Below are 26,715 nucleotides of genomic sequence, written 5' to 3'. Positions count from 1 at the left end.
AACCTTTCACGAACGAATAGCAATGCTTTCACATAATTTCCTTCGCAGAAAAACTGCAACACAAACGATAAAAACCAATCGCTTGATAAGATCCTAAAACAATAACACTTAACCATAGCCAAATTAGGCGAACCGGCGACGCCAGCTGTTTTGTAATTGTGCTGTAAGCAGGCAAGAAGACAAGTTTAAAACACTTTATTCGCATACTGATTTGTGGCGCGCTGGTTGTCGTAATGATCACCCAACAACACCAGCTACCAGTGAAACTGTTTACCAGCTGTGCGACCTTCTTTCATGCCCCGCGCGTTAAACGATAAAAGTGCACTTTAGATTTGTACGCGTTCGGAAGCGACGAACCCCATATTGGTGGAACGAAAATTCTCACATCATATCGGTGCAGCTGATAATGAAATAATGCAATTCAACCCGTGCAAAAGTGGGCAAATTCTTGCAGCAAGTGGCCGGCTCAGCTTTAATCGACCTCAAACCTCCAATCTCGTGCACCGGAGCAGTTAATCACGTTGTTCAACCAACTTTAGATCGGATACCCTTTTCTTTTGCGCCACTTGCGTCGATCTTGCATTAGCTTGCCTTAAGGGTTTTCGTTGTGGAATCGATCAGACCGGCGATCTAGCAAAAGGGTCCTCTCACCACTTCCAGTTTTCGACTTCGCTCAACGCACACGCTCCACTTTTTATCGAAATGACCTCTCGCATAGGGTTAACCCTGCGGCCAGCCGATTTATATATGGGCATGTGTGCGTGTGTGGGAAACACAACACGGTGCCCGCTTGTTCCGGCGGTTAATTAGTCGGCGCGGAATAAATCGTCACCTGCGTTGGTGTGTTGAGCAATTATGGAACGTGTAAGTGTGTACCATGGCGATAGGTTCCATAAGACCCAGCGTCGATTGATTGTGTAGCTGTGGCTTATTTTCCTTGCTGCCTCACGTTGCATACTAACGGAGGCTAATGGTGATGGAGGGAAGTTGCACGTGGGCTGATAATATTTATAACATCGAACACCCGACCGATCGACTACTTGTCTTTGGTGGGGAACCTGTAGTCCCATTTTATTGGAATTCAATCATAAATATGCTAATAACAAAACATAAAACCATTGTTTAAAAATGATGCATTACTATAGTTGTTTTGTATATAGACTTGAACAATTATTGCGAATTTTAATCACAATTGTAACTACTAAACATAGTTTTAATACTAATTCTTTTTTCAAATTTTGAACTGCGCAACAATTTTCATTACAGAAAAAAATAAATCAATTTTCTCTTTCGATCACGCTGGCTAAAGAACTAGTACACCTGATGAATCAATTCGTGATGCAACATCACGATGGTGGCAACCAAACCTGACGACACATTATATTCAGCACATCTCAGCCCATACTGACGAGAGCGTGCTCTGCGGGGGTAAGAGAATGTGCATTAAAGAGCCGTTTGGCTTTGAGCTTTTGATTAATTTCGGCTGATGGTGATCGCGCGGTCGGAGTGAATTGAATCGACACAACATTGAACCTTCAGTCTGGTCTAGGCTCGCCGTTTTACACAAATCAAGCTGAGAAAAGGTAAACAATTGTTAAAGGGCACACACGCACACATTGGCCGGGTCAAAAACACTTGTCCGTGTACGACATTCCTTTCGAACGCTTCTGCCAACCGAGTGGTGAAGATACGGATGAAGGTTTCCTGCCGCAGCAAGATGAGTGACGAATGATCGCACCGCATGAAGAAATACTCACACGGATTATGTGGATCTTCTTACGCCGTGATGATGATTTGTGGAATCGAGCCAATTGGGCATGCACGTAACTATTGGGCCTCATGTGCCGGTTTGTCCACCCCGCGGGGACAGGGTTGCCATATACGCGATCGAAAAAGAGCTGATTGCGCGCTTTACACATCGAGCGGCAAGAAGCATGTTTGGGTTTGCGCGTTTCCTTTTGGTCAGGCAAGGTCGAAACAAACGGAGGAGCTGAGATTCGCATGTTGGCTGCTTGGTTTAGCACCGGTCGGCCAAGAAGAGGCAGGGCGCACCACTACCGCATGGCCTAGATTCGGGTGTTTTTCAGTCGGATATCACTAAGCTGGTGCATGCGGTGAGCGTACCCTTGCACGACGTCAACATCGATGCTTCTTGTACCATCAATAAATTCTGCTTCGTTTTGGCTTCGCAAGCTAAAGATCATTACGACCTTTTTTGGGCAGTGCTTTACCAACCGTTTTGAATGTCCAAAATATTGAGACTGCTCATAAGGGATTTGTGCGCTCCTAATAAAAGCAACGAAGTGATCGACAAAATAATCCCACCGTAAAAGAATGTCATCGTTATTATAACTTTGTTTCGATAGAACATATGGCTGGTTAACTAAGGAAAGATTTTTAAAATTGTGTTTGGCCTTTGCTGATGAGAAATTGGAGTTGTTTGACATACGAAACTGCAGCAGACAGCTTTGAAGTTCTCGAAACAAACTAAGCGTTTCATTTATCGAAGACACTCACCAATATTTTTTTACACTCGTCTCCACTTATCTAGAGGGCGCGCGAGTGAACTTTGAAGCGTGTCGTGTAAAATCTACTCGCCTCAAGTCGAGTAGATGGAGTGCTCGAAAGCTTGATTCACATTATAGATGGCAGCACTGTAGTGAAGCTTTCAAATATTACGTTAGCTTTGACACAGTGAACTACACTCATCACTTCTATCTTGAGGAAATTTAAATGTCTGTGGTAACAACTTACACCCGAAATACTTTATTACTAATTTGATTTTATCGTCATCAAAAGGATCATCGCTCTCGTTTTATTGAGGCGGTTAATTAATATTTTTACACGTAAAATAAATTCATCAACATTTCAAAAAACTTCTAAACAAGAAGCAAATATTCAACAAGCAACATTCATCATGCAGTTACAGCTTCTGATGGCGAGGAAATAAAACCTTCCCTGATGCCATAAACGTCAGAAAATGGTTTTTAAAAATGAATTGTTACATGAATGCTAAGAATTCCACACCGTTTGGCTTGGGAACATTTGAACAAAGCGCTCAAAGATAATCAACAATTGTCTGCTCGATCCATCTCACCGCTCCCGATTAGTCACCACCAATCCACCACCACCTACCGACACAATGGTTCCGCATTCAACGCTAAGCAACGAATTGGAATAAACCAACACTCAATCAATCCACGCAAAACACGCATTCTTGAGTTGTCATCATTTCTGCATTTTTATAACACCATCATCCACGATAACTATGAATGAATTCATAAAATGAACAGCTTTTGTTCTTCCTTCTTCACGCCACCTCTCGGGTGCCTGGCTTCAGAACGACTGCTGCTGTTCCTCCCAGTGGCAACAATGTTAAAACGATTCCGACAAGGAACAATTTTATTAGTCATATTTTTACGACCTAGTGTCCGCCTCCCTTCGCGTCATTCGAGGGGCGAAGAACTCAAGACCGCAGTCGCAGCGAGGAAGAACGCCAACAACTAACACTTTGTACAGAAAATAGGAGTAGTCCGATCTTTGTATCCCTCGTAGACAAGATGAAGGGAACAGTTAGTAAAGTATGCACCATGGCGTTTGATGGCGTTTGAAAGGCTACATCGTCACTTGCATGCATATGATTGTTGAAGGAGATAAAACTCCTTGTGTGGGAGTACTAATATTCCCGTTGACAGCCAGCGGTAAAAGATTTTCAGCGAATAAATGTCAAATATAGTCAAGAGCTGATCGTTGTCGCGAAGAACGGAAAGAATGCACCACACCCAGGGGAAAAGACGTCACAACCACCGGCCCCGAAACGGAAAGGTTCACGAATTTAGGACACTACAGAAACACCCTCATTTCATACGCTATCCCTACAATGCGGTCACACAACCGCAAACTCCAACACATGGTAAGATGCACTCTGGGCCGATCCGAGGTCCGATCATCTCGTGTTGCAGTGTGTTGCTCTCGTTGTTTTGAGGGGATCGGGCTGTTAATAAAAACAAGAAAAACCCGATGTATACGAGTCTTTTCGCCTGTCCGGAAACATCCCAGATCCCGATCCAAGAAACGAACCAGACATGCGGTGCGTGGGTGTTAGATGATATTTCTTCTTAAACACCTCATCCCCCTTTTGGGGTCTGCTGAGCAAAATGCTTTGCATGTCAGACAGCAGATATCCCCAATATAAATATAAAAAAAATATTCTCTCGAAAGCAAACAACGACACGCACAAGCGCTACTTCAAAAACAGGCGACGCCAATGCTTTCTACAAGGAAATGTTTTTAACTTCTGCGGAGTAACCCCCAGAAACGGAAAGATTAATACGGTGGCTGTGAGTTCGTGATTATTTACCGCACACCAAGGGATTGCTCCCATTTGTTACTGTTGCTTGACTTGGGATGATGCAGTTATTTGTCTGTATCAAATTCAAATTATCTTAATGGCCATACCGCCATACCGGGGTCTGTCTGTAAAACGACGGCTGTCAGCCAAATTGCATTAATTGCCAAACAAAAAAAAAAATGCAAACACAATAATTCACTTCATCCCACGGGAGGGGTTAAAAGACGAAAATCTCATTAAAACGCCAAATTTTTCTGCACGTAATTTAAATGAGTAGCAATTGGAGTAATAATTTCACACCAAAAGCGTTACGCGACTCGCTATCAGGCTGGACCGCTGAATAATTACAAGCAATGCGGGAGACACTGAAGATAAGCGCGTTCGATTGAGTCACCTTCTGAATGGTGCCGTTACATTTTTGACAAAACGTAGTGTTGGACAGACAAATTAAAGTCCGCCTGTTATCACTGACTAATCATACAAACACTTGAAGGGCTCACCATATTCAGCATTCAGCAAACTCCCCCCAACGACATTCGTGTTCCATTTCATCAAGATGGAACCGTGATGGGATGGTGGTCATATAAAAAATGATGCAACGAAAGAGTAGCATACTTCGGCAGAAGAATATTGGGGCCAACTGCTCTATCAGCTGATCTTTTCTACTGCTGGCATTGGGTGATGCTACAACCAGAAGAATCTTCCAACTTCGCCACCGGCATTGGTAAGCATTTGATGGCAAGTGCTTGTGTGTTTGTCTTGCTAGCTTTCCATAAATAAATTCACTTTCCAAGCGGCCTCACCGTCCCGCAGCACGTGGTATTAGTTTGACGTTTGATTCTGATGAGTCCCATGAGAGTTTTCCTCCAAAGCGATACGTCTTCTGCGATGAAGTTGATGATAGGCTCTTACGAAAAAGCAGACGACCACCGGGAAAGCGATGCGCCACGGTCGCTAAAGGTTATGTTTGTCTTAGACTTCTAACCCAACAAACCATCCATCTACCGTCCAAATTGTGCCGGCATTAGCATAATAGGTCCCAGAGTGCTGTTGCCGGTTTGGACGTCCCGAAATGTAGTGTGGCAATTCGTGGCAAAAGAACGCGAACGACACTTTAATTGACTGTCGATTACGGGCGCAGAATCTAAAGCACACAGCACAGATCCCAACTGCGGAACGTGCGCCAGCCGGGTGTTCTTCGAGAAATCAGTTCAATTGTGTCGATCGGGAAATGGTTTTCAATCGACTAACGTTGAGGAGTATACAAATTAATTCCACATCATTTGCATGTGCCAAGCTTGTTTCATTTTAATATGCCTGAAATTGATTCTAACGACAAAAGAACACACAGCTGATTCAGAACATAGACAGCCGTAGACCGCTCCCATGTTCTACATCTCGGATCACCGTGGACTCTTCTGCCAAGCGCCACATATTTTTTGTTTCGTCGTCACTATGCTTCGAGTAAAGCATAAGCGTATACCAATTATTCCATGCACGTTCCCATTTTCACTCGGCGACTGTTCCTTTTTTACCGTTGATTGTGACATCTCCTTACAAAACTGAATGTGTCAGCTGGCACGAGTGAAAATTAGCAAACGTGATTTGAAATTTTCAAAGTACAGTTGATATCAGCATGCTATATACCATTGGAAAAGGATATTAAATAAAAAGAACCGAAACACTTCAGGTCTATCTCTATGATGAGAAAAAAAAGCCACGGCACTGACCATCCCTTTACGGGCAATTGCCTGAAGGCACGCGATCTTCAAGCGAAAATGGGTCATTAATCGATAAACTAACCTATTCTTAGTTTCGTTATTACATCACATCACTGTCAGGGCTAGGTGTTTCACAATTTATTCGAAGTTTTGGATGCATCAAGAACGTACCCAAACTTTCAATATGTTTTGAGATGTATTAAAAACCAACATATGAAGAGAATTTAATATAATTTATTATCCTTTGTTACACAAACATATATTATTCTTCAAGGTCATTATCAACATTCCCATCAGTTTCCAAAATTGAATTTTTCCTTATTTTTTTCTCGCAGACAACAGAGCTAATCAGACGTTATTTCGTACAAGCGTAAAAAACACAATCAATTTAATTCCAATTCCTTTTCGCAAGCTAGTCAGATATTAAGACACGTCAGACACGACATGCCTATTGATTCTATACGGCAGTGAAAAAACCCATTTCTGAACTAATTTCACTTTCATTGCTTCGTTCTGAAGTAGCCAGCAAGGAGTGGAGTGGCTGCTCCACTTCAAAATCTTATTTTAATCATTCAAACTCATTGCTTAAGGTGTGAGAGTGAAGCTTCATTGGGTGCACTTGACCCGCGGTGTTTAATATTGTTTTCATTACAAAATGCCTTCTAGCTTTCATAAATTGTTTTGAATCAACAAGCAGCTTGTTTTTGCGCTGCCTTTTTGTGCCTTCTTTATTTTCGTACGTACCAACACAGCGTTGGAAGGGCTTTCTGTGCAGCATCTTCACGTGGCACCACTCAAACGAAAGGGCATCCCCGAATCATCCTTCCAATGCGAGGTGATTTCATCAACGTTTATTGCTTTGGTTTAGTTAGTTTGCTTTTCTGTCGTTTTGTTGCCTTTTGCGGTAGCGGTTGGGATTTTTTCGTTTTGTATTACAGATGCGGCTTTAAAACTGCTTTTAAATGTTATGCTGACTCCCAAGCAGCATGTTGCTAAACAAGAAAAAAGGACCAAGAGAACCTTTTTTTTTTTAGCAAATAAAAAAGATACTCGCCATGTGCCACGGAATGATCGCACCCATGTGAGGAGGTGTAGAAAATCTCGAGGAAATTTAATTTTGCCCCACTTCCTAGAAGCAACGGGCTACGGTTGGGATTTTGGGAACAACAGCTACGTTACCTACAGCTAACAAGGGACGAAATATACATTTTGATAGAACCTTTTGGTCGGTATTTTTGCACAAATTATCTGAATCAACCAATGTTCGCAACCTTTAGGTTTCTTCCCAGCATCACCGGGACCAAACAAACAAATAACCAGCCATTTCAACAAATCGAGCTGCCACAGACAAATGTACATTCATTTTTATCAATTTCGGTAACGACTTAACGATTGATTTGCGATTTGCTGGTCCTTCGAGAACTGGATTCACCACTTTACTCGGACCGGCAGCATGATCGCCGAGAGGGAGATACGACATGCAGGAGATTCCCTAGACGCCGACCGTAGCCGAGTCGGAACCGGGAAGATAGGCTCACTTAATTTAAATACACGCTTTATTTATATTGGAAGCCACCAGCGGAATACACAATCACGGTGGTCGTCGCAGTTGTTGCAACATTGCCTGATGGTTGCCATTTGGCACCCGTTGTTGTTTATTGATTGAATTGAAGCCGGGAAGGAAAGGAAATGTGCGGCGCTCGCGAGTGTAATACGCCACCTTTGGAGATCAGAGATCAACTCCCAAGAAGACGTCCGCATGAAGAGGTAGAAGAACCCACAACAACGCACGGACGGAGGGTCGTAGAGGGGTCGAGAATGGAGAGATAACGAATTCTGGGCTCATCAAGTATTCTGTACCGTAGTCGTAGGCAACGATTGTTCCGAGTTGGGTCTTGCGGTTACAGTTGGTTGCTTTCGGTTGATGTTTTAACCATAAAGAGAAATTTGTTAAACATCTTTGCCGGCTAGTTTTCGATCCCGAAGACAATCCGCGCACACGAACAGTAGTTACGACGACTGTGACCTTGACAAACCAGCTTCTTATCAGGAAGTACAGGCGATTGAAACTCCTTTTTGCTGGTTTCCACGCAACCATAAGTAGCTGATCCGGATCGCTCCAGGAGTTTTCAATTACAAACCGCTCTTAACCACTCACCTTTTCGGCAGGCGAGGCTCTACCGAGATCACTCTAGACGACAGCTATACCCATTAAGAGCGTATACTCGAGATTTATCTGTACAATAAAACGTGCCCTCACCTGAAACGAATTGAGAATGGCAAAATGGAAACATTAATGTTTGTTAAAAATAGCGTATCGAGGGGTATAAGAGCGATAAGACAGCTTGGAAGCGAAAAGGGCCCCACAAAACCCACAACCCACGAAACCACAATCGATCTCATCGGAATCGTTCAATTCTGACGCTGGTGTGCCCGCAATTGTGCCCATTACTCAGTTCCTTTCATGGGCGTTCACCCATCCTGACCAGGTGGGTACAATGCAAAAAACCCTAACCACTTGATTAGACATTCAGTGCACGGCTCGCTTTATGCTTTTCACGATAAGTTTCACTCCATCGAACGGGGAGACACGACGTTCCAACGTCAAGACAAACATATTTCTGGTACGCGACAACGATACTGAGAGGAAAACATGGTGTCACCATATCCCACCATCTGCATGATGTATTGGATGGAATTGGCTAGATTCTTGAGAATTGGTTTGAAATCTTCAACCTCGTCCGCCACCAGTTCAAAAAAAAAAAAGCTGAAGCAGAGACGGCATTTCTGCTCACGCAATCGGACGGCTTGTGCGTGATTTGTAAGCAGTGGAAAGGTCAGCCGACGGGCATGACTTCTTGGGGTGATAATGTTTAGGACGCGAAATAGATGCAGTATGGAGTGAAAATAAAACGTAATATAAATATGCTAATCAAATTAAATATCACGAAGCAAATATATCAATAAACAAATAGAATATAATATTTTGGGAAGTATAAAACGTTTCAAATTTGGTGCGTCATTCCATATACCGTCGTTTCATATCATTGCATCTTATCGAGCACAATGAATCGCTTATCAATTTTACATCACCCTAATGTTATGCCTGTGACTTCGAACAGCATGTGTACAGTCCAATCGCACCACAACGTACCGTTCCTATTACATTTGCGAAACCAATTTTTCAGCACAATTTTCTACTCAATTCATGTGTTGCGAATAAATTTAAAGGGCCCCATTTTTCCCTGCAGCGACACTGCATTGCCCTGGCCAGATAAGTTCAATGGCTCATTCCTTCGGCCAACAGCGAACTTACGATCTACACACAACCACAACGAACCCAAAACCACCCGTTGGAACGATACCGATTATTTCTACGACGTGCTTTTGCAGACCGGAGAGCAGAAGGCATAAATTATGCTGCCCATGTGGGATTATCGGAAGAGGTCCAGAAAGGAGTATGAGATTGCGCGTGTGTTTGTATGGTGGGTTTGATGGCGACGACGCGCGCACAACACCCGCAGACCAATTTGCGCAAGGTAGCGTGGAACAGCACACGTGTTAAAAATGCGCCCCTAGAGCCCCCGGACACATCCGGCCGGAGGTTTCGGATCGTTACTCGTTCGGAATCGGAAGCATAGATTAAGCAAAGCCTCGGTGAGCCTTCCCAAAGGGACGGCGCGTTGGAAGTGTGAATAGGAAAACACCAACATTGGCCAATCGGTTTGTGGTGCGGGGTGGAACAGCTCACCAGCACCTCCAGACGGATCCACTTCACTACTTCCAGCAGAAAGGTAATAACGAACGATTTTTAAATAATTCATCGTCTTTAAGGGACCAATCATTTTAAAGTCCTCCTCCGCGAGTAAGCTGTAAGCACAATCCGCGCAGAAAATTAGCCACTAATTGAATTGAAACAGCACAATGAGATGCTTGCACCTGGCAGAAGTAACAGGGCTGAGAGTCGTAAAATATTCACGACATTAATTATATTGAGCTAATGCTTCATGAGTTTAACGAAATAAGTTGGAAGTGTGTAAAAAAGTAAGTGTTCATAATAAATCTCCCACTATTTATGGGCATTATGATCATAAAGGAAGACATCATACAGATGAGCTAACTGAAAATTGTCCCTTTTTACAGCTATTATTTCTGAGGGAAAATTTGCTTCATTTATATCTCTTTTAACTACTTTAGCGACGTCATTTCAATCTCAAATCATAAACCACTGAAGCACGTTTAAAATGGTTTCCAACACAATCTGTGTCAGTAGATTGCGTGTGCGATAACTAATGGCATACGATCGGTTCATCGAGCGCTGTTCGAAGGCACCTGAACACTGAGCACAGCACGTACATTAGGCATGTATCAAGCAAACTACACAGCAACTGTTCCAAACTCAAGTAAGGCAAGATGCAGACACCAAGATACTTTTGCAGCTATGCCTTCGCAAAAGTGAAAGCGCCACAATCAAAACAAGACTTGCCAGTCGATGCTGCCGAGGTGCAAATCGGGTGACAATTATTATTGCAAAGAGCGGTGCGTTTTTATCAAAGGCAGCTACTGCACCGTGTCGTAGGTTTCACATCGCCAACCGGCTGGGTGACTTCATCAGCCTCTGATGACTAGACGCTAGAATTACCCGTTTCAGTTCGCCAACTGCAATTATCTCCTTATCGGAGTGCAAGTGCAACGAGAGCGAGAGTCCTTCAGTAGATGCATAGCTGCCAATAGAATAGAATGGGTCATGCAGCTTTGATCGGTTTTTAACTGTCAGCGATAAACATCACTAACAGCGGCGACCGTCTCTCATTTTACGCCCGGCATATAGTGGTGACGTGACCAGGATGCAGAAAAATTTGCATTCATCCGAAGCATTGCGTGTTCCTTATCGTGCCGTTCGGTTGTTGGATGAATTTGCTAGAGTGTTAGTGTTAGCGAAATTACCAGCCAATGCTGCACGTTTATAATTCAAGTATATAACACTTACCCTTGCTAAGTAATTAATCCGTATTTATTAGCAGTACCGTTTCTTGCCATTACGTTGCCAAGCGTTGGTAATGTGTCCTAACACTTCATAAATATTCTTTCCGACTTCGATGGAAACATTGTGCTGTGATTTACAAGACACAAAGTTTTGGTGATATTTTTCCTTTCCAGTTTGTTAGCGAAAAGACACTAGCGATAAATAACCGGCATTTGTTTAGACTATTTGCGAAGCATCGCCAATAGAAACACGGACTTTTCCGGAGCATATTTGCACAAAAGCGCTGACGATTCTCCACTAACAGCCCCCGAAAGCGCGCTGGGCGTCCTAGTTTTTCGTGCATTTTCCGCTTTCCCCACAGAAGAGAAAACTTTTCAACCAGACGATACAGAACGGAACTCTTTACAATCCAGTGGAGTGGGTTTTGGTGGAATGGTTTTTCTCTTTTAGGGAAACAATAAATCATTCTGCACTATCGTTGGAACCGCGCATAAGAGCGAGCTAGTGTCAAAGACCCTTCCCAACAGTCGACTTCGTCGGTGAATCCAAGGTTTGTCCTTTTAGAAACTGTTGCCTCCAGGGAAATTCTGTACCTACTCTTGTGTGACGGTTTACTGACAAGATACATTCTGCGAGCGTAGTCGAGTATGCGTCATATCGTACTTCACAGTTTGTTGCAACTCCTGTCACTTCGTTGCATCCGCCTAACGTCGACGAGATAATGCCATCATTGTACTGCTGCACAGCCAGTTTCGATAGTCATTCATTTTACTTTTCATTGAAATTTACCACTTGTCAGGTGCTGTACCCAGAGAGTGCGGGTTACAAATTTTACCTTAAACTAAGATAAATTAGGACATTGTCCACACTCATTAAACAATAATCAAATGATCAACAGAATGCTGAACAGTTTCATCAAACTCAAACAAACCATGGTTTCAACCTATTCACCATTAACCACATTGACTAATTCCACTATAATTGACACTCGAACTGTCACTTTAAATGTCACTTATCCATTCATGCCCGCCAGCCAATTGGGTGTTATTTGTATCCGATTTACACCCGAAATATTATCCAGGACAAATGTCAAGGACGTGCTTGACACAGAAAGATTCATAACCACACCGAAGAAAACAAGAGGAATTCGAATCGGATAGATACGATTATCCATTTGGTTTTTTATTTACCAACGATAAATAACTTTTCCACTACCAAATATTTGCCGATGAGGATGGATAACATCATACACCCGGAAGGTTACAGAGATGACAAGAAATGAAACAACCTTGCTTCTACTGATGGACGCGCTGGAAGGATGCCAAACGAGGATACAATGGTCTATTTGGCAACAAATGGACTGGAATTCTATTAATAAATCATGGTATGGTGGAAGATGTCCATAATGGAGAACAAAAGTTGAGCAATTCTGAAAAGGGTGGCATAAAAGCATCTTTTTTGTTTCGTAAGGCCGTCACATCGTTATTCTAGCGGGGTTTCAATGTAATGAATTATAATATGAAAGTGAAAAGTAGCACCATAATCATGTTCATTTATCAATAAATGTTCTACTTTATTGATGATCCTACATCTTACCGATGCCGGAGATCTGATGACACCTGCAAATCTATGTAATATTTGACACTTTATTTTTCTTACTTTAGACGTGAGGAATGATTGAAGTAACAAATCACTGTAAAGGTGAGCTTCTAACAGATCGCCATGGTGCAACAAAAAAGAGGACATCCGATGTTTTCTGCATTTACAGTTCGATCTGCCTTATATTCACCCCATCATGCCCTATGGATCCTTTTGCTTTTTTTACCTAGATTCCCGTTAGCCCTTTGAAGTTGAGTGCTACAACTGGCACACGACCTGCTCGTTACCCTTTTGATAGCATAATTTATGCAGGTGTCTTCAACCTCCGAGACATGCGGCGAACGAACTTTATCCCTCGGTTTCTATTGGGAAGCACAATTTTTACGCCCAGTGGTGGTCTACCATCCCGTAGCGCGTTAGTAAAGCAAGATAATCAACCGAATAAAAGCAACACGACATTAATCTACGATGATAAACCTATTTTTCCATTCCAGCATCGTGCGCGAGAAAGCTTAACCCCTAGAGTAGAGGCCAGTGACACACCCGGATTTTTTTTCCAATGCGCTTTCATTCTGACGCTATGACGTTACCTATTTACCTGACATTTGGATGCACACACATTTCTTGATTCTTGATGAAAGAAGAAACAAAAAATACTCGATAGGACACTGCGTCCCGCTTACGGATTGTGGTAGACAGGAAAAAAAAAATAAACATCAGATCGGAAGAACGTAAACAACGACATTTTATCCGTTCCTTATGGAAATCGCGGAACACACAGCAAGTGCGGCAACTGCACTTTGATGTGAACCGTAACGCATAGCTGCATAAATAGGAAATAGGAACTCGCGCAAAAAGAAAACGCGCAAACTCGATGCACGCCTTGCACCGAGGGATGGGAAAGTGTTGTTTCATTTCATGCTAGTTGCACAACGATTAAGCATTGAATGTAAAAGCAGATATGTAGGTGGGCACTACAGCCGCGATTGTGCTCCACTTTTTTGGCATTGATTCACGCCCCCACCAGGTGCATCCCTACGGTTCGTTGCATTTCTATTGCTTTATTTTCCCGCTGGCGCCCGCTGTAGACAGTGGTACCAACGCTGGTTGTGGCACTTTTCCGCAAACAATTTTTCTACCTCATTGCCGATCGGCACACTATTTTTGCGTTACCGTGCACAAACAACAAAGACACTTCGTTAAAAAATTACCGTATTGCAAAAAAATGATACTAGCAGCTGGAATGAAATTTACAAAATGCCTATCCACAAAAAATATTCGCCCCTTTAGGCAACGCTTTGCAATGTTGCTACCAATTTTCTTGCTAGCTTGGAATGCTATTTTCAATCGTCATACACCCACTGAACACCGAACAATGGAAAACATTTTCATTCGCTCAAAGAAATATCAGCAGTGACCTTTGCACTGGCTACGCTTTTTTCTAACCTTTGAAAGGTCAGCAGCAAAAAAGGAACGAACAACATAAAACTCCAACCAACTAACGCAGCAAATCAGTTGTGAGTCATTTCTGTTGCAGCCCCCTCAGGGAGCTAAACTAATAAGAAGAGTGTTTATCCTTCAGAAGCATGTCGTCTACACGCAAGGAATTATAATGAACGGAACGCGCAGCCAGAATCTACCATAAGTAATCAGTATCTGATGATAATATAATGTGGTCGGTTACTGCACCGAACATGATTTTGGGGTGAACTTTTGGCAGGAGCTCCTGGGGTTGTAACGGTTTAGGCTACAAAAAAAATCGATATCCTTCATTTAGGGTTCAAGTTCATTGCCTTTTTTCGTTCTACGTTCAATTAATAAAGGGAAGAGCGACCTTAAGCCTCGATTTCCGAAACCCGTTTCAGATTAATTGTTCTTCTGAAAAATATTCGTGTCTCGCCATTTGGTTGGCGAGAAATACATAAAACAAATCAATAGAAAAAGTCTTATTATAATCTCAATATTTTTGAAAAAGCATTAAGAGTTTGCTATAAGAAAACACGTCTTTAAAACTGTTGAATATTTCATCATTAAAAATATCAGTAGAATAAGAATATAACTTAACATGTGAATTGATTGAAATGTTCCATTGTTATGAGCCCCATTTTAAACAAACGAATTAGAAGATATGCAAAAACGTCCTTAACACCAGTTGGTACCAGTTACTTTTGTTCAGAACATTATTACTTTCGGTTCTGGATCGTTAAGTAGCGAATGGACTCACGTGCCCCATTGCCAGTCGTACTTGGGTGTGTAGAAGTCATTTGCGGATGTGCTTTATGGCAGTAGAATGCAGTTGACAGTCAAATAATTCTTACCCCACGCAACTAGGACCGAAACAACAACCCCAAATAATGGACACGAAAAATGAACCAAATGTACGAAATATACCGCTCTAACGCGACACTAAAAGTCCTTTTTCAATCCCTCCGGCTGTATCTAAAGTAGCGACTGGTACAGTCCTTGATGATGAAACAACACAAATTTCCTTCACAAAATAAAACAAAAAACTTCTTTCTAGAACGTGTCATGCGTTGCTACTGCAACTCATCAAGGCTTTTCGATAACAGAAGCCAGAAACACATCTACCAACCACTTCATAAACTGCATCAAATGCAAAAAAACAGAACGCTCATCGAGGCATAACATTTAGGGTGTATGCATTTGCCGAGGGTAAATGTTGAACTTTTTCTAACAGTTGCTGAAAACGAAGCACCGGAATGGGGATGTTAGCTACCGACAACAATCAACCCCAAAAAAAAAACGTGTGCGCGACATCTACAGCACCCTCCAGAACAATCGAAAACCGGTGAAAATATACTTCCAACTGTGGCGCATTGCCGTTGAGAAGGGATTTCAGTGGGATTTGCTAATGAATATTGCAGGTCAGGTTTCTACCCTACCGAAATCTTTGGCGTCCATCTTCTCGGGACCTATTTCGATCAAGAAAAGTGCGCCAGTTGAACGTGCTGAATCATCAAGAATTTGACTTTCGCCGTAGCAATCAAATATTTTTCCCCTCTTCACAATTTTCTCGAAGCTCAATGTAGCAGAGTCCAGCCTGTAATTATTAGAACGCTAAAATTTATGCACCCTCGAACGAAGAGAACTCGTCCGCAGTAAGATTCCGCATACTGCAAAACCTCACAATAACTAGCGCTCATCGAAACATCGTTTAAACAGATGTGAAATCGATTTTCACAATGATACCGCCTATTGAGCATTGATGCCATCAGTACATTGCTTCAGTCCACCTTCGCAAGCAGAACATACCCATGCCAACTGTGACAACTTGTTCGTTCGATTCTATTTTGTGTTCATCGATTTGCATAGCTCTGTGGATTAAATACCGCTTCATAGAGAGTACAACTGGAAGTTCGAATGGACGAATCGCACGAACATTACACAATCGCGAGCAAACGAACAGTGGTAGCGATACAGAAATTCATTTCAGATACAGATTGCAATCAATACATAAATTGATTTTTCTTTATTGCGGAAACCAGCCCACTCCGCATCCGACAAGCTACCTGACACTAACAGAAGTTCTGAAAATTGAAATTCATTTCCATTACAGTCGAACATGCGTTAGTTTTTGCCCTTGTTGAACACATAACGCACATGAACTGTAACCAATCACGTTTATACACTCACGTATTATCAGTTGTTTATCGGGACAATAACAAAATAGCTTTAAAAGATTATTTTGATTTGAAAATAGTCGTCAAGAAGATAGCCTCCATAACACATCCAGCCCTCCATTCTTTGAACTTTACCGTCAAACTCAAGCTGCGTTTGTCTCGAAAGGAACATTTCTCATTTCTGATGAAGTTAGTCACCGTTGCTTCGTATTTGAGACACACATTTCGGACACGAATCTCCCATTTCCACCATCATGGTGGGATGATGGTGATCTTTATTGGATCAAAGACCTCGCTTCTGAAGCTATCAGAGCTTTGCCGACATCTTCCATAACGTTCGCAGGGTTGAAGTGAATATTAGTGAGAGAGAGCGAGACACTATTTCAAATATTTAAATTTATCTCCACTATACGGTGTCTAGCACGCAACGGCTTAAAAGGGAGCCTCCCACACGCGGGTACAACAGACAGAGGTGGAATAAATCAAATTTAGTTGATCTACGATGGGTTGCAACCCATCATCATCGAGTTAGTCATTTTACTATGTCAAACAATACAAACCATTCCAAAAAATAGACATAATTTTAATGCATTTAGCAACGGTTTGCAGTGGACATTTGTGGAATTCTTTGTGGGTTGCTCGGGGCTTCTATCTCTGGTGAAAACATAAACCTAATGGGACGAAATAGATGTAATGTCACACTCGTGCGGTTGAACATTCAAAACACATACACGTACACACACACAATCGCGATATGTTAATTACATTAAGCGCAAACATGCCGTTCATGCTCTTGAACCCAACCCATTACCCGAACCGGTGTGGTGTGGGTCAGACTCGGCGCGGCAGCATTATCCATTTAACAGTTTCTCTCCACTAATTGCCCTCGGTTCTAGCACATCATCGTGTGGCTAGACGGTATGCCCATCGAAGCGCCAGATGCCTACCAGTGAGATCATAAAATATGGATTAAAAACAGAGAGCTCGTGAGAGAGAACTTCAGATGCAACCGAGGAAGAATAATATCAGGTTTGCCGAGGATACCTTCTTCTTGAAAGCGAAGCCCGTAAAAGACTAGTGTCGTGGCAAGTGGAATATCGAGTGTTGATCAATGTCGCTATGCACCACCAATCTTTCCTTTACGTTGGAAGGAAAACACGTTTTCTCCATTGGACCTTCTCACCCAGAACCAATGGGTCGTAGGAGGTTCTTGAAGTCTTCGGGATTTAAGCTGTGTGTTCCCACCAGTTTCAGTGTTTGCAGACTATACCTCCAGCAATATTTTAACGCAAACCGAACCCTGACTTTGGTAATGAACCCCACAAACCATGCTCAGTAACGCATGGTCAGATATTGACGGTCCTCCAGGCAATCCGGTGTTTGCCTATTCCACGAGCTTCAAAATAACTACACAAGCTCGGCACAAACAGCAGCAACATTCGGCTTATACCATGCTTCACTGCGGAACAACCCATTGGCAAACTGGTGACGGTGTGTTTGGCAAAAACAGGGAACAGTAGCATCGGTCTCGTTCATCTCCACGGTTGTAACCTTCGATTCCGTGTAGGTCTCGTGCCCGGTGGAGCGTAAAGTGCACAGCCACTGCAGCAAAAGTGCAAAGTGAGTGAGATTAAATTAAACCACTTCACTGTAGGATGCTTGGTTTGGTTGGTTTACGATTCACTTGCTTGCAAGCAAAGATGGACCAAGCGTCCGAAACGGGGAAACTTGGTTCAACTCGTACCGTTTCGAAGAAATGGCACAAACGTTCGGGTGTTAGTTCTCGCTTGTTGGTCTGAGATTTCGGTAGATTCAATTACTTAATTGACGTAAGTTGGGAGACGTCTGGTGGTACAAATCCACCAAGAGGCAAGGAAACATACAGAAAAAGCTTATTCGGACAGTTAAATATTGTATAACAAACAATTGTCGCATAATTTGTTGAGTTTTATGTTTTCTGTCTCGAAACTTCGGAAACAATGGAAAACGGCCATCAGACGAGATAATTATAACTTCTATACATCTCCGATAAAAAAGTCAAAGACATATGAATGTTTTAATTCGCATGGGAAATCGCTTTCACCTCTCCCTTACAATAAAACCGATTCGTCTTCTGTGCGCTTAACATGCATGCATCTTGATCCGTTATCTGAAGCTATGTAAAAAGTGCCAGAAACTGGCAGCATACAATTGATATCTATAAAAAAAAAATCAGAGCCCATGCTTGAATTCACGAAGACTGTGTCTTCTCTGGGTGTGCGAAATACTTTGCGTCTTCCGATCGAGATTGATGTTGTTATGACGCGCTTACATAAAACACCACCAAACTACCCTTTGTCGTTTTGCGTAATACCACGACGTGTAAGTAAGTGAGACCCTTTGAAACGTTCCGAAACCACTTGCAAACAATTCCAAACAGTTGAGCGTTGTGTTCGGAAGAAAAGGTTCTTTCTCCCTTTGCATGCCCATCGCGCTAGCTGATGAAACTGTATCCGCAAACAAATTGTTGCAGCAAACGCGCGTGGTTGAAACTGAAACCGCTTCTGAATGGAGAGCGATAAAAAAAACAACAACAGAATGAGCTGTTCCTTTTCACGATGTTCCTTCGTACGCTTTTATGGCTGACTACCGTTTTTTTTAAGTGGAGCAGAAATTTGCATTAATTTACCACCGGACCTCGCCGGATTCAAGTTACTTTCGATTTCAGGCAACCATGCAAGGCGTTCAAATGTCTCAACTGTTTATTTGTTTCACAATTTGTTTCGGACCAATTCAGTGACATCTCTAGCACCGATTTTGAAATGGTTGTTACCATTGTAGCCACTAGCCGGGTGTTGTTGGGTGCATTTCAATTCTTAGTTACCCCACTCTGCGCGGACCATCCCATATCGATCCCGGTCAGTGTCCGGGCAAGGGCGCTCGCAGACGTCGCTGGGTAAATCGAATGCATGTGGGTTGACCATGGATTATTGGACGGTGTGTCAAAGTCAAAAACTCAAGGACCATCACCCGAATGCAGTGACGCCGGAGCAAGATAATGATACTGCAAGCGCACTGGAAAGAACGCCACACTACGGCAAGATTATGTGCCTTACTTTAGACACCCTCCCCAAAAATAGTCGTTATTCTCCCGTCCGCCTGTCATTATTTAATCGAGTTGAATGTTCTTGATAAGATTCCGTATCCGCCGCTGCCCGAAGGCGTCGACGCCTGGTTCCATTTGCTGGATGGTTAGGCTTTTCGTAGCGGCATTCCAGCTAATTTCCTCACCTTATCTGTCGTTTTCTCCGACAGGACGCTGTCTGGAGGTCGTTATCGGTGAGTTAACAGTCTTTTCAGATGTTCTTCTCGGATGACACGCCGGTAATGTACGTACACCAGAACGCACACGACCGACCGCAGTGAAGATAGCGTGAAAATTGAGCTGCCTAAACATACAATATGTTGTACGATCTGAAGATAACGCTAACAAGGCGTGCCGGTGGATGAACCTCCAACAGACAAGAGATTGGGACTGTCATTTCCGTATGTGAACGTAGCTTTGATGCATGGTACAATTTATTTTAACAGGTTCTGTTTCGTGCACCCGTCTGATAAGCTTGTTAATTTATTAGCAATCCTGGAGATGCGCTAGAACCCATAGATTATTTTTCAATCGAATGACAACTCGCAAAATTAAATATCCCCCCGAGCTCTCAGCAATCCTTATAATTAAAAATAATTGTATTTTCACGTGATTGAAAATTAATAACCGATCAGGACAACTTCACGTCCCGGCTTTATGTGGGCAACGACACTGTCACGACATGACACTACGTACTTCGGTCTGTGGGGTTATTATCATTGGCATTATACTACCTACTATGTACAATACCAGCCATAGTTATCTGTCATTTGTTTCGCTTACCTTAAGATAAGATGTCATTGGTTCTATTCTAGTCAGAATAAATATTTAAATAATTTGCGTCGAACAAATATAAGCGCGACTGTTTGCTTAAACAATGCCATCTTCTCTCGGTCTCGCGGTGGAACAAGAACGCAACCTTTGTTGTGGAGAAAATGGAAATGCTCAATATTCAACAACCTAACTCGTGAGTTCTTCGATGCGCAAGTGGCCTTTGCAGGAAACTCAATTAAACCACTATCCACATCATCATGGGTTGAGGCGAAAATCGTGACACACGATAAATGTATCAAGTTTCATCATGATTAACCCGTTATAAAGTCCAATCTTGACGCGTTTGCTATGTTTTCATTCATCGGCGGTTTAAATCTTCATTCCCTGTTTGTTCCTAATCTCAATGACGAGCGCCCACAATAAGCACAAGAACTGTACAAGAAAGCGCTGAAGAACGAACGAACTGGTCTAAGAGTAGCGGAACAGCGTCGGCTGAAGCAAACCGCGAGACAACTACACACCCGGCAATCGCTTCATTAATAAAACAAACCTCACCCATTCAGCGAACATGCGGAACGGATCGGGGCGCTTGTAACTCTTCCATTACTTCCAGGTCGAGTGTCTTGTGGTTGAGAGGTTACATGGTGGTTAAATAATGACTACGCCGCTATAGCGAAGTTTGTAAGCCTGCGACACGAGGAAAATGCACAGTGGTGATGTTATAATTACGGCATAATTTCTCATCCAAAGCACTCTATCAAAGCCGTATAAACATAAAAAAAACAGGCGCGAATGAAGGAAAATTCTGCAGGCTTTGAATCCAGCGTGTGTATGTTCGCAATGCAGCAGCTTAATGTACTCATTTTTTCTTAATGCAATAAGCTGTCCGAAAACAGCATGGAGATATGCGAAAGAAGCCCAATTCTTCTAAGGATCTTGACGTACGTGTGGCTTGACACGTAGGACCTTTCAAAGATGTAAAAACGCTTTCAGACCGTGAGCAGTTTGCTACGTTAATTTTCACTAATTTTCCCAAGTGGCCCTATAGATGCGGCGCAAAACATCCGTCAAAGCCGGAGAAACATTCCATTAGGAGACTGGTAAGCATTTTGGAGATATTTGAACATATAAAAGGGCCCCTAGGAACATTTCTACCTTTTTTTAAGGTCTTTCTTTAGTTAAAAAGGCCTGGAGCTGAGAAATTGATAGTGTGAATTGTGAATAAGTCCATGTATGCGCCTCTGCTTTTACCAACGTTATGAAAAAACCTTTCAGAGATGGCAGCCTTTTGCTAGGGACTTACAGATAAAAAAAAATCCGAGATAAAAAAGAAGAGAAATTCAGATGTAAGTAAGGGTTATTTTTATATTCACCCCACACTAATTACCGCTGGGTGCAATGAAAAAAGGGCATGATAAGAACTCTTTGCTAAAGAAACTTCCCTACAGGAAATACGGAAAGGCAGCAGTTAAAAAAATGCGAAATAGAGAACATTCTTATGCATGAGCCGTAGAACATTTGCTGGTAATACATACAGAAGCATTCAAAGAAATGAGAAAAAACACTCAGACACTTGTCACAGAATGTTGTTGGTTGGAAAAATAAACATTGCTAATTATGCAATTCCCATTTATACAAGTGGGATGTAATAAGAAGCACAGTACAATTCAAAACAGTTTCATCTTGAAAACCAACAACAAACCGTAAACCAAGAAAAGTTAGTCGTTGAGATAGCCCGAGTTCTATGAATTCCTTCATCACCGTGGTTTCCTGCATTATTCATCTTGTTGCTAATGTGATCAGAAGGCTCACAGTTGCAAATATTCAAACAATTTGTCTTCCGTCTTGAGTTGATTTATATTGATCTTCCTGAAGCGTCCGGCTGTGTTACCAACCCGTTCGATGGCACAAGCTCGGGCAAAGTTCCATAAACTCAACAGCTTATAACCTGAACAGCACTTTAATGACTTCCAACCAACCATGAAGGTTAGCTTCGCTATATTTCAACACGCTTAACACAATCCACTGCCGCTACCTACCTGCAATGACATCGGTGTCGTGCCGGTAACATCATCACTGTTTGCTCTCTGCCTTTTTTTCTTCTCTCACCCAGGATAGGTCACTAGAGGCTGCAGCTGATAGAGTACCGAGCGAAATGGCTGCTAGGGAGTGTCACTTCTGCTTGTCTCAATCAACCCGTCGCAATGTTTACATACATCGCTTTTTTGTCGCTACTTCATTTAAGTACCTTTTAATCCCCAACACGCACATGAACAGACTTCGCAGTATATCCGCAAACACTCAACAACGGTACGTCCCAGCCGCTTAGTAGATTAAATCCGTAGGCACTAGCGAACTTCATCATCCGCAATATCGATTCTGTTTCATTACTTTTTAATGTCACTCGTTGGCAGCGATGGCCACGCTATCGAAGAAACGTCCGATCATCCGATGACCAAAATTCGTTACCCGACAGCAGCAGCACCGAGGGCGATAGGAAAACTAATCATACCGTTGAACGGCAAACGCCTGAAGCGGACCAAAGCCGACAAATCTCAACACGCCCGCACGAGTGGGAGTACACCGTCAACTTCGTCAATGGGACGGTGTAAGTGAGTGTCTATCCTCGGACCGGATCCACAGGATTGGCAATGACTAGTTTCATCTCCGGTTGAGGTCCGTGGGTTCAATAGCCCCACCTTTGCCCGGCTACGGTGGTTTCCGTGCAAACATTACGCTTGAGCCCCTGCACGGCACAGCACGCGGCCACTTACTTTCTCGTGCGCAAAAAGCTGCGAACCAAAAACAGTCATCGTAACCTGTCGATCCGGCTGGCCGTTTCACTAATTGATTTCTGTACACGTCCCGCACGTATGGGTTGTACGCATCAAATCAAACGATGATTTGATTATTACACGTGGGAAGTTAGAATCGGAAGGAAACGGACATAGTGCCTCACTTGGCGAAGAAACTTTCGTTGAACTTTTTGTGTTTGTTATAGTTTAATTAATACGAGTTTCTATCAAGAATAATCACCAACATCAACCGAAACCTTCATATCACAGCGGTTCTCAAACTATCTGGAACTGAAACCAGTCAGTCACTAACGGGCACCTGCTTACTACTGGCCATGCAGCTGTCATCGAACCAGAAAATGCCAGCCACCAATCTGCATTTTGCAGAAACTTTTTTTTGTTGACCATTCTTTTTTCCTTCAGTGCACTTTTGCTCGCACGTTGCAGAGGACGGCAAAAAAGAATGCATTGCCACTACAACAACAACCACCAGCCGGGCATTCATATTTCTCTCCAGGTCGTGCCATTTCGCAAGCTCTCGCATTTCTCTCATCACACAATTTGGCACAAACCTCGGCTTTTCGATCACGTACAGCACGTGGTGACAGCGACAGCATGGCTAGAAGGTGATGTAGTCCCTCTTCATCCGGGACCAACAGAATCAGCCTACTTGCTATTGCTCTAGCCCGCCCTATGCACAGCTAGTGACTAGGCGCACGAACCCTAACTATGTCACTTCCTGGGTGGACAGGAAAGAAAAACGAAATAAAACCCCATTCCTGACTACGACTACGGTGGGCATCGCTTGGTGGGTCGATTGCATCGATCTACTTTCAGCACAGTACGACCATTCGAACGATCGGGGCGCATAGTTGCGTGTGTAGATTTGTGTATGAAAGTTCCACTGTTTACTTTAAACCCCACCCAGTTCTATAGCGCCCATCCGCACAATCGATTGTCTGCGGCATATCCAACGATTTGCCCTGCTACTCCGGACTTCGGTGTTCGGACCTACAGCATTGTACTAACCTAGATATTGTGTCATTTCATTCTTCGCTGGAAGGTAAACTGGCTGACTGGGTTGATAAAAGTTTCATAAAGCTTGCCAAAATGGATATTTGCTATTATGTGAACATTGTAGCAGGTTGAGATGTTCTTTTGACTAACATTGACTAACCTTTACCTTAAATTCGAAAAAACAGACATCCTCGACCAATCGACCAATAACGGATTGTGCAACTTTTGTAACCATGTCACCGACTTCCGCAACTAGCATTGAGTATTTCGTCCCATAAATCTACTTATTCCACTACATTCCATCCCGCATAATAGTACACCATTCCGTAATTCGTGAGGTAACTTGTGTTTTATTGCAAAACTTGCTCAATGTTCTGTGCAATCGCAACCGAAAAGTTGATCGTTTCGGAACTGTTTTTGGAAATAGAAACAATCCTATTTTCTCCGCCATTCCACCACTACGCTACGCTTTGAGGCATGTAAACCTGAGAAACATGGCGACGAGGTTATACTTCCCCATCTGGAGGGAAATTGTTGCTGAAAAAATCTAGACTTCTATCACCGATACCGATGGAGGAGGGTGGCATTTCAGTAGCAATCTGGTCCATTATTACATCCATGGCGTACACAGTTTGCATAGCGGATCGAGAAAAGACGACGAAAGAAAAGTACTCTGAATTGACTTCCGTCACTACCAGACGACGAGTTGTAATCGTTTCCGATTACACGCTTCCAAGTTTTACCTTGTGGATCCCTTACATTTCTAGGGAAAACCGAGAGAAATGTCCGGTTTTTTTTCGGGAGAACTTTTATTTCTGCATACATTTGAAACTGTCGTGTGCATTCTGTTGGAGCGGGGATAAATATCTTGGGCCATTACATTTATACACACCAGAATTGCTTCCGAGCGTTTAGTAAACTCGTAAAGAAAATCAAAGACGTTCACACACATTTATGAAACAATTTTCTTTCATTACTTTGCTAATAGTCCTTATAACATTTTCGACCTGTCGATTTGCTTACATCGAAGAACACCAGAGCTTATATTTAAGGTATAATATAACAAAAAATGAGAATAAGTTTTCCAAATGTATACAATGAATGACTCATAAAAGCGGCTTCCTGACTTCGAACTACGTCCTTTCTTTGATTTAATGACGGGAAAGGTCAGACACATTCATCTACACAGAAAGGTCATATAAAAATATTATATTAAACCCTTTTCCAACCGAAAGGAGAGAAGCCTCGGCATAGATTGGATTCATAAAGCAGGTCCTTCCGTTCTTCCTATCGTCCTTTTATGCCCCGGTCACAGAAAAGCGAACAACGACATCGATAATGACCTTTTTCCTGCTTGGTTAGAAAAAAAAACTCATAGAAAAGTTGTATAACTTTCGTTCACTTTCTCCTTCTACTGGGTACTCCGGATTCTTGGTCTCCATCGCACTGTAATGCATTGCAAAAATGACCATCCGGCCAAAAAAAAAAAGGTGAAGACATAGTGAGTAGCCAGCATATTGATAAGCTCCAGTGTACTCTCCTAGTTTGCTCATTTGTGCTGCATTATTTTCCCCAGGTCCATCCGAATGAGATCTGGTTTTCGACAAGTTACCCCACGCTGGTTGCATCCGGCAACTGGAATTGAGCGCTTCTGCGCAATGGTGGACTCGGTAAAATGGAAACAAACATCGCATCCCTAGGAAACCGGTCTGGAGAGTGTTTTGAAAATAAAAACAAACTCGCCATCCCTCCTGTACCGGAGCACTCCGACCGACGCCCTATGAGAAATTATGCTTGTCATGAGCAAACCTGCATCACTATTACGCGATTTACAGGATGTTTCGCGTGTAAAACATGTTTATCTTCTTTCGCAGAAGTTGCTTCATTAAATTGATCCTAACGCTGCATTGAAAAGGGAAAGCACAGCTCATTACAAAGACGAACTCTGTTAAAAATATGTTTTAAAGACAACACTTGAAGGAAACAATATCCACTTTCTACACGTACTGTACTGATTGCCCCAGAATGGTTGATAGCTTCCTGATGGATGCCACCGCCTGTTGCTTTGCCTTTGTCGGGGAAAATCTCACATCGAGCATGGTGAGAGATGCAACGCCTAATAATGAGCCTTTGGTGGGAGTAACTCTCCAAAGGACACTCATACATTCGCCCACCACCCGGGAATGGAAGAGAAAATAACCGCTTTTATTTTCTTCAACGGTTTGCGATGTGGTCGTTACAATTACATTACAGGTCTGGGCACCATAACACACCCTATTAAATCCCGCAGCGATGCATAATTTGAAGGAACAGGCCCAACCATTTTTTTTGCGCTCGCAATGAATATATTGCAAAACCTCATCGACAAGATAAAATCAGTGCATCGTTGTTGGAAAATCGATACGCGTGGGGTATGGGAAAATACTCCACTATTCGTCGTTTCATATTTTAAGGGCCCTTAGTTTTTGTAGTCTCACATGGTACGTTACAATGTGTCAGCCAGATCTGGTGACTGTAAATACTCATCCCGAGTGTTACTGAAATCTTTAACAAGTGTTCACAAATCAACCGATCGGTAAGATACTAAGCTTTTCCTTCCTATTATTTGCTTACAAAAGTATGCCTTAACAAATTTATCAGCTTCGATTGCACAAAGGAATAGAAAAGTCTACCCAAAAGTATCATCAAGAATAGTTTAAATCTAAA

Source organism: Anopheles marshallii, chromosome 2 (assembly GCF_943734725.1).
Source record: "Anopheles marshallii chromosome 2, idAnoMarsDA_429_01, whole genome shotgun sequence".
In the NCBI taxonomy this organism is placed as follows: domain Eukaryota; kingdom Metazoa; phylum Arthropoda; class Insecta; order Diptera; family Culicidae; genus Anopheles; species Anopheles marshallii.
Note: the sequence above shows the minus strand (reverse complement) of the source record.